Below are 9,170 nucleotides of genomic sequence, written 5' to 3'. Positions count from 1 at the left end.
TACATTCTTTTATTAGTTTAAATTAAAAAAAATAATTTTATGACATAATATCAAAATTTTTATGATTAAAAAGTTTAGTATTCAATCATTGTTGACTTTAAAAAAAGAATTTAGACAAATAAAAAAAAAAGAAAGAACGCCTATGTAAAAATTTATGTAAATCCAAAAAAAGAATGAAAAGTATGTTAAAAATATATAATGTATGTATCTCTTTTTATTAGTTTAAAATTTTGGAATAAATAATTTTATGACAGCGTAAATATAAAGTACAATTACAAAAAAAAAGTATTCATCACTTAACATTTTTTATTCATCAACACTTGTTGCTTAAATTTATAATTTTATAGGATTATGACTATGTAAAATTTGTTTCATATATTATGTTTTGAAATAGAATGTTGGTATTATTGTGGAATTTTATTTTTGAGAAAAGAATCTTTGATATTCTAGTAATTATATACATGAAATTATTATTTATAAAGAAAATAATTTATGTAATAATTAATAAAAGAAAAATCTAATATTAAAGAGATGGTAGTAGTTTAGCATTTAAAAATAAAAAATCTGATGCTAAAAAAATTGTGGCAATTTAAAATTGTCCAATTATCACAAACATTATTTATTTAGTGATAGAAGGTTTTAAAATTTAAACCATCACTAAATATAGCAGAAATATAGTCATGAGACATGCTACAAATTAGCGAGGGTTTTTACTAATCCATTGGCGACACTAAAATTAGTGACACTATTTTAACCGTAAAAAAAAAGTTTGGTGACGCAGTAAAGATAAGCTTGACAAAAATATTATTTTATTATAATAAACAATAAAAAAAGCACATACACTTTTGAATCAATAATTTCTTATTCAATGACAATTAGAATTAATCTGAATGATAAAAGTAATTGAAACAAATGTATTGCTGAAAGAAAGCAAATTAAGATCAATTTTCTCGATGAATTGAAGTCCAAGAATTCAGAGAAAAATTCAAGAAGAAAAGTAGGGAACTATTTTAAAAAAAAAAAGTCAAACATAAAGTTTTTTTTATTTTTACTTTTACTGATATTTAGAAAAATAAAAGATAAAATCAAAGAATATGCTAACAATATAGTACTACTGAGAGAAGAGGAGAATTGATTATGAGTAATACGTTATGCACAAACAATTGGATTTTATAATAAAATTTAGTATTTGTTTGGATGTCATTATTTTGATAAATATATTTTTTATTTTTTAGGATAAATTTTTAGTAATAAAATTAAAAGCACTAGAAAAATAAAAAATATTTCTTTTGAGAAGCTATAATTTATATTTTTTTAAAAGATATTTTTTTAAAAAAAAGATATTTTTCATATAATAAATAAATAAAAAAATATTTTTATATTATTATACCCAAACATAATTGATAAATAAAAATATTTTTTTACATGAAATATCTAAATATAAAATTATTTTTATATTTTTATAAGATCTTTTAAAAAAAATAACTATTTTTAAAAAAAAAAACTCATCCAAATATGATCTTAATTATAGGTATGAGTTTAATGTATCTCTCTTAAAGATACGAGTTTACTAATGTTGTGTGATTTCTCACATATCCACGATAGCAACATATATATTGTTCATGACATTGATTTTAAAAGGGAGGAAAAGATTTTAGAGAGAAAATTTATTCACGATATTCAAATGGCGAGGGTTTTTGAGGTTTTTATTAATCTTTTAGAAACTTATAAATTTTTCATTTTAAAATTAATTTAAATTAGGGAATTTTATAAAAATTTAATTTTAATGCACTATCAGTGTAAAACTATTTTATACGTGTATCCAATTACATAACATCACATAAGCAAAAATAACTCTTTTTTATATTGACTACGTGAATGGTCATCCAAAAGAATGGTTGTAATTGCACAACTGTGTAAAATATTTTACATTGTCAGTGAATCAAAATTAAACTGACTTTATAATATGTTAATTTAATTTATCTTTTCATTTCTAATAAATTATTGTATTAGTATTTGTTATCATTTATCTTTTTATTTCTATTATTTTAATAAAATATAAAATTATAAAAACAAATAATAAGTCCTCCAGATATCACCCTTTTTAAAAAATTGCAAGTCCTCCTTTCTTTTCTTTTTCCTCGCCTCCAAACTTTTCTTTTCATTTTTTTTCCATCTCATAATTTTACATAAATAATTTTCCTTTCTTTATTTAATTTGTCTTGTACTGAGGTTATTTCTTTTTTTAGAAGTAATACAGATTGAATTCTAGGCATTTTTATTATATAGGAGCACTGATAGATTTTGTGATTACTCTAATAGATTTGGCACTAATAATTAAGTTACATATATATTATCCCATGCCAATGCAACTTGCTTTCATCATTTAATTTGTTAAATTAAGGCTATATTTGAATTGTCTTTTTAAATAATTTATTTTTTAATCTTATTAAAATAATATTTTTTTATTAAAAATGCAATCTTTTTCTATAGAAAACAATATAAATAAAGTACTTTTTCTGATTGATAGTTCATCGTTAAAATTTTCTCAAATTCCTTTTTTTAAACAAAAAGTCAACATATTGCTAGTTTTATATAATGAAATATTTAAAAAAAAATATTATATTCAAACACCATTAGAATTTATAAAAACCTATCCCATCAAATACTAATCCATTTAAAGCGCATGAAATCTAAGAGCAAGTAGAGTGGAAATCTTGTTGCTACTTTAGGTAGTTGTTGAATGATTGAAAAGAAATGACTCAGCATAATATCAAGTATTCTTAACACTACAAATGACTTCTTACCTCTTTTTCTTTCTTCTTTTTTCTATTGCAAGTTAATTGTAATTATATGATTAGATTGTTGTGAATTATTTAATAGGCTATATTTGTTTATAAATTATTTAATAACCTATTATATTTTTTTACGAAAAGTGTTGTTTGTGACAAAATGTCAAATTTTGGCCACTGTAATAACGTGTCATGACAAATATAAGATATTTTCAATTATTTTTATCATAGTATAGTGTTTGAAGTTAAAATTTGGTAACTGCACTCCCTTTTTGTGATAGTGCTTGATAATCTATCTTTGTTTAATATATTACTTATTTTATAATTTTGAATAAAATATACAATGTCACTTGAAGTGTGCAATAAAATAAAATAAAAAGTGTGTTTTTAATCTTGTTGTTGAAGAGAGTTAAGAATTTTTTATTATTGTTAATTAAAAAGTTTATTGGTTTCATTGTATTCTTAAAGAGTATTGTCATCAACCCTATAGCAATTAAGTATAGGGACAAATATCTCTCTAAAGAAAGCGATCCAATTCTACCTTGAAACCATCTTCATATACCCAACAATTTTAGAGAGATATTACTTGAAGATGGCACAAGATTAAAATACCACGTTCAAAGTCATGAATCAAAAGTTTGCCAAGTTGGATAGATCGCTTTGATGGAACAAACTTCAACCGTTGGAAAGACAAGATGATGTTTTTTCTTTCGGTTCTCAATTTTGCATATATGATTAACCCAAAGACTACACTAATTGCTGATACCACTGAAAATTCTACACCGGAAGAGAAAGAAAGATTGTTCAATTAAAGAAGAAATGTGATGAAGATACTTTTGCATGTCGATGTCATATTCTCAATACTTTATCCGACTAACTCTATGATTTCTACATGTTAGTTCAATTACCATTGAAAATTTGGAAGTTTTGGAAGAAAAGTACGATACTGAATGACAAGAAACAGATAAGTTTATTATAATGAAATATTTTAAATTTATTATGAATGATATTATGCCTGTTATGGATCACATTCATGAATTACAAATCCTTGTAAGTAGACTTCGTGATCTTCAAGTAGTGATCCATGAATCATTACAAGTTAGAGCAATTATTTCAAAATTATTTTTATCTTAGAATGGTTATAGGAAAAAACTTTTACATTTTGGTGAAGATTTCACAATTGAGAAATTACTAAGACATATACATATAGAGGAAGAAACTCGAAAACGTGATATGTATCTTTCTGAAAGTTCTAAAATGAATTATATTGGTGAAGACAACACCAATAAGAAAAAAAGAAAGTTTTCAAAAGATTCAAAGCAAGACAAGAAGAGACAAAGAAAGTATTATCATTGCCGTAAGAAATAACATTACATTAAAGAATGTAGACTTTTGAAAAAGGAAGCACCAAAGACTAACTTAGTAGAAGAGACTGATCTAATTGCTATGGTTATAGAAAAAGTACAAAATATGCATATTGACATGGTTATAGAATACAATATGGCAACAAATGAAAAAACTGTATCTTAGTTAATATGGTTAATTCAATGTTACTAAATGTAAAATTGCCTTATAATTTATAGGATGAAGCATTATTGACATCATATTATATCCATAATAGGATACCATCAAGACATAGAAAAGGTTTCTCCTTATGAAATTTAGGAAGAAAAAAAACTACTTTGAATTATCTAAAAGTGTAGAGGTGTTTAGCCTTTTATCGAGTTCCTGATCAAATGAGAACCAAATTAGGGACAAGAGCCATAAAAGGAACTCTCATAGGATATGGTCAAAATTTTAAAGCATATAAAATATTAGATTTAGTGTCTAATGTAATTGTTGAAGCAAGAGAGGTATATCGAATTTATCGAAAATAAATTTATTAATGATTTAACTTTTAGTTCAGAATACATCTAAAATGATACTAATATTTCACAAAAAATAAATAATCAAAATAATAAACGTCTAAGTGACAAAGAATTGATTGAACCAAAAAAGAGTTTGAAAGTGAAAAAAGAAAAGGATTTGGGTCTAGATTTTATTTCTTCTCAAGCTATCATATTTTTGGTAGAAGGAACTAGGAATTCTGTGATAAACAAGATTCCTATTGTGATGAATATAGAAGGTGATGGTTTCAGTGGCTAAGAGAAGGGGGGTTGAATCTTAGCCCCTTTTTTGCTTGATTACGCTTTCTGGTCTTTGAGGAGACTTTTCTGTTTTTGTCTCGTCCCTAGTCACGAGACTTTTTACTTTTGTCTCGTCACTTGGCACGAGACATTTTTGATTTTAGCTCCTGTGCAACAGAAATAGAAATGAAGAAGTAGAGAGAGAAGATTACACCCAGATATATCCTGATTCAGCTGCTAAGTGCAATGCAGCCTACATCCAGTCTCCATCACAACAATGATGGAATTTCACTATAATCATCCAGATTACAAATTGTAAAGTACTAACCCAACTTACAAGGGGATTCCTACAGAATCATGAAATACAACATAGATGAACAAAGGACCTCTAAGGACATCTATGGCTTTTTTCTTTTAATTTTGCACTCTCTGCCTTTTTCCGCTCTATGGCTTTTTCATAAAAATCTCACTGTTTGCCTTTTTCCATGAGACTCAAGACATGACAAAATTAAACAGAAAAATACTAAACAAAATACATTGAAGGAGAAGAAAATCTATAAGCTTAGGTAGCTATGAGACTTCTGTGCCTTGCACTCTCACTTTCTTTCCTTGAATCAAACCATGACTGTTCACCCCTTTTATAGAGAAGTGAAGCCTTCACAGTTGAAACACAAAACCGAGCTTAGCTTCTTTTCCTCCAAAACAAAACCGGTTCGGCCACAGAGAGAGAAGAGGAAACTCATGCAAAACCCAACATGCAAATACCTCTAGTCCTTCCTTAGTCATCACTCTTCATCAATCCGAGCGCTCCATCCTTGGCTTCCTCTCCAAGATGGATTTCTGACCCTTGATGCTTCATGATGATGATGACTTCATCTGCTTCAATCTCTGCCTCTTCCATCACTTCGCCACTCTAGCTACTTCCTGTGGTGGTTGAGCAGAATCAAAGACAAGTCATGCCTCCAAGAATCTCACCTTGCTGGCCGAATCTTCATCTTCCTTTTTGAGCATGAAGAGCTCGAGATTACCTCACCAAATCTAATCATATTTGGTGAAAATCTCAGCCACTACATACTTTTATTTTTCTTTTTCGTGCCATCATTGTGATGGTCCTGTAGAGTATTCTTCTTCCACTTCGGTAGCTCCATTTTGCTTCCATGGACACTATTGTTTCCTGTGTAATAATCGAAGAGAAGAAAGAGAGAGATGAGAGAGAAGATTGAGCTAGAAGAAAAGTAATTAAATGAATCAAATTAGTTGAAGTGAGTTTGCTTTTACTTCCCTAGTGGTTTAGCGTGCAACATTGATGCTTTCAATCAAATCAATGACACAATCTCTCTCATAGTTCCTATGCATTAACTTCTCTTAATAAATTTTGAGTTCCATCACATGCTTAGAGAGTAGATCCGTTGAAGGCCTTAGCAAATGTTAACATTTGCTTTCCTGATGGATTGGTTTCGGATCATGCATGAGAACCAACTATGGGCTTATAGCATTAAAACTTATTCTTGGCCCAATATAATAACTAGCTTCAGCCACAAACTCATTTGGACACTCAAGGCTGAGCCAATGATAAAACAGTTGGGCTTGTTAATTTTCTTTTGTTTCGGCCCAAAAGTTTCAGCCACAATGATCATATCATTTTAATACCAAGGCTGAATTGGGCTTGCACCAGAATTTTATTTTCGGCCCAATTAAAATCTACATCACAAAATTATTAATTAATATATGTTAAATGAAAATAAAATCAATAATTTTGTAATTAATTATTTAATAATGTTTAGTCATCACAAATATTAATTTAGAGTTTTCCAAACTCATCAGAAGGTGATCCTCAAATGTTCAAAGAGGCTATGGTTTCAAGGAATTTTACTTTTTAGAAAGAAATAACAAATAATAAAATGAACTTAACATTATCAAACAATACTTGAGTTTTGGTAGATTTACCTCTAGGATCAAAGTTTATAGAATGTAAGTGGGTATTTAAAAGAAAGTATAATACTGATAGTTCATTACAAATCTTTCAAGCAAGGTTAGTGGCCAAAAAATTTAGACAATAAGAAGATCTAGACTATTTTGATACCTACACACTTGTGGCAAGAATGACTTCTATTAGGACTCTTATAGTATTAGCATCCATTCACAAGTTTTATATACATCAAATGGATGTTAAGATAACTTTTCTAAATGAAGATCTTAATGAAGAAATATACATAGAGCATCCGGAAGGCTATGTACTACCCGAAAATAAAAAAAAGTTTGTAAATTAATTAAGTTTTTGTGTGACCTAAAATAAATGTCTAAACAATGGCATGAGAAGTTTGATTCAATGGTGTTATCAAATGGCTTCTCACATAATAGGGCAGATAAATATATTTACTCAAAATTTACTAAAAATTATAGAGTAATCATTTGTCTATATGTTGATGATATGTTAATCATCAGAACAAATTTAGAAGAAATTCGAGTAATAAAGGAGTATCTAACTTCTAAATTCAAGATGAAGGATTTGAATTAAGTTGATACAATATACATAAAGGTATATAAGAATGAAGTTGACTTTACTTTAAATCAATTTCATTATATCAAAAAAATATTGAAAAAGTTTGATCATCTCATAACACTACAAGAAAAACACCCATTCAGGTACACTTGAAAAGTGTAGCCAAAAGTGAAAAAAAATGATGCCTTAGGCTACGGCTACGCTTTTTGGGCTACGGCTACGCTTTTTGGGGTGGTTTCTATTCGGTCGTTGCCTATTCTCAAAGGCTACGTTTTTCTGCACCAAGGGCTACGCTTTTGACATTTGGGAATAGGGTACGCTTTTCAAGTGATGCTGTCCAGGACCAAAGGCTACGCTTTTCAGCTTCCATTTTTGCCAGAATAGGCTACGCTTTTCAACGCTACTGCATCACCTATAAAACATAGCCACATTGTATACCATGGCTACCTTTTATAAGTGTAGCCTTAGGTCCCTCTTTTTTTTTTGTATACTATAGCTACTTTATATAAGTGTAGCCTTAGGTCCCTCATTATTTTTTTTTAATTTTATATATATATAATTGTAATAATTTTTTGTACCACATAATATTTAATAATATGATTATATATAATTATGTATTTTTAATTAAATAAATTAAATATTATAAAATAAAAATAAATACACAATTATATTAAACTAAAAAATATTCTAGCAAAACACAGCAAATACATTCTAAAGATTCACAAGCACTGTAATGTTACAATATATTAGTACATAAAACAATGGATCCAATTATCCAATTGAACAATCATTCAACAATAGAGTAAAAAAAATGAAACATGTCTAAACTACTACTTTCTAAACTACTACTTGCAATCTTTAGCTACACCTGCAGCCGCCAAAATCAACTGTCCAAAGAGTATTCTGGAGGTGATTCCTAATTTCTCGTGTCAAGAATTCATTCCAAATAAACATGGTCTCATAAAGGACATGGCCTGCCTCATTATCACACATGTTTCTTTGAAGACTACACATAATGTGATATGAGTAGATGAAAAAAAAAAATCCTTTGTAAGGTCGACTGTGCACAACAGCTTCTTGTATCTAAAATACTAATAAGAAAAATCATATAATTAATCAAAATGTGACATTCCAGAATAACAGAAAATGAAGCAAAAATGCTGCGTTAAAATTCAATGATGGCACAAGGGAAAAATAAAAACACCTAGCACAACACAATCATGTCCTATTTCTGAGGGAGCCAACTTTTTAATTGCTTGTGTCAGCATTATTCTGGTTGAAAAAATCTCTTCCAATAAGCGACGGGGAAGCACACCTCTGTGAACCTGAATTACATTAAGTTACTTCGTACTCTACATAAATGAGTTATGCGAAGGTTTCCATAACAGTTTGTCAAACAAAAGAAGGGAGAGGTGATGAAACAACACGCTCATATAGTAATCAACTAAACAAGAAGTAATTCCACAATATTAACAATTTACAGTTATATCAAGTAAATGTCATTCCCTCATCTTCATTGATATTAAGTTCAAAACTCCTTCATTTTTCAATGGAATATAAAGGAAACAGGCCACATGGGTTTAATACACAAAATCTCTATAAAAATTTTAGACGGATTTCCTATAATCAATTAACCATAAGCTAGTCCTATCATTTGCAATTAACAGAATGATGAAAAATGAAGAAGAAGAAGAACTGACACTGAAAGAAGTGGGTGATGGAAGATGTTATTACCAGAAACATGAACTA

The sequence above is a fragment of the Arachis duranensis genome, chromosome 2, assembly GCF_000817695.3.
Source record: "Arachis duranensis cultivar V14167 chromosome 2, aradu.V14167.gnm2.J7QH, whole genome shotgun sequence".
Taxonomy (NCBI): Eukaryota; Viridiplantae; Streptophyta; class Magnoliopsida; order Fabales; family Fabaceae; genus Arachis; species Arachis duranensis.
Note: the sequence above shows the minus strand (reverse complement) of the source record.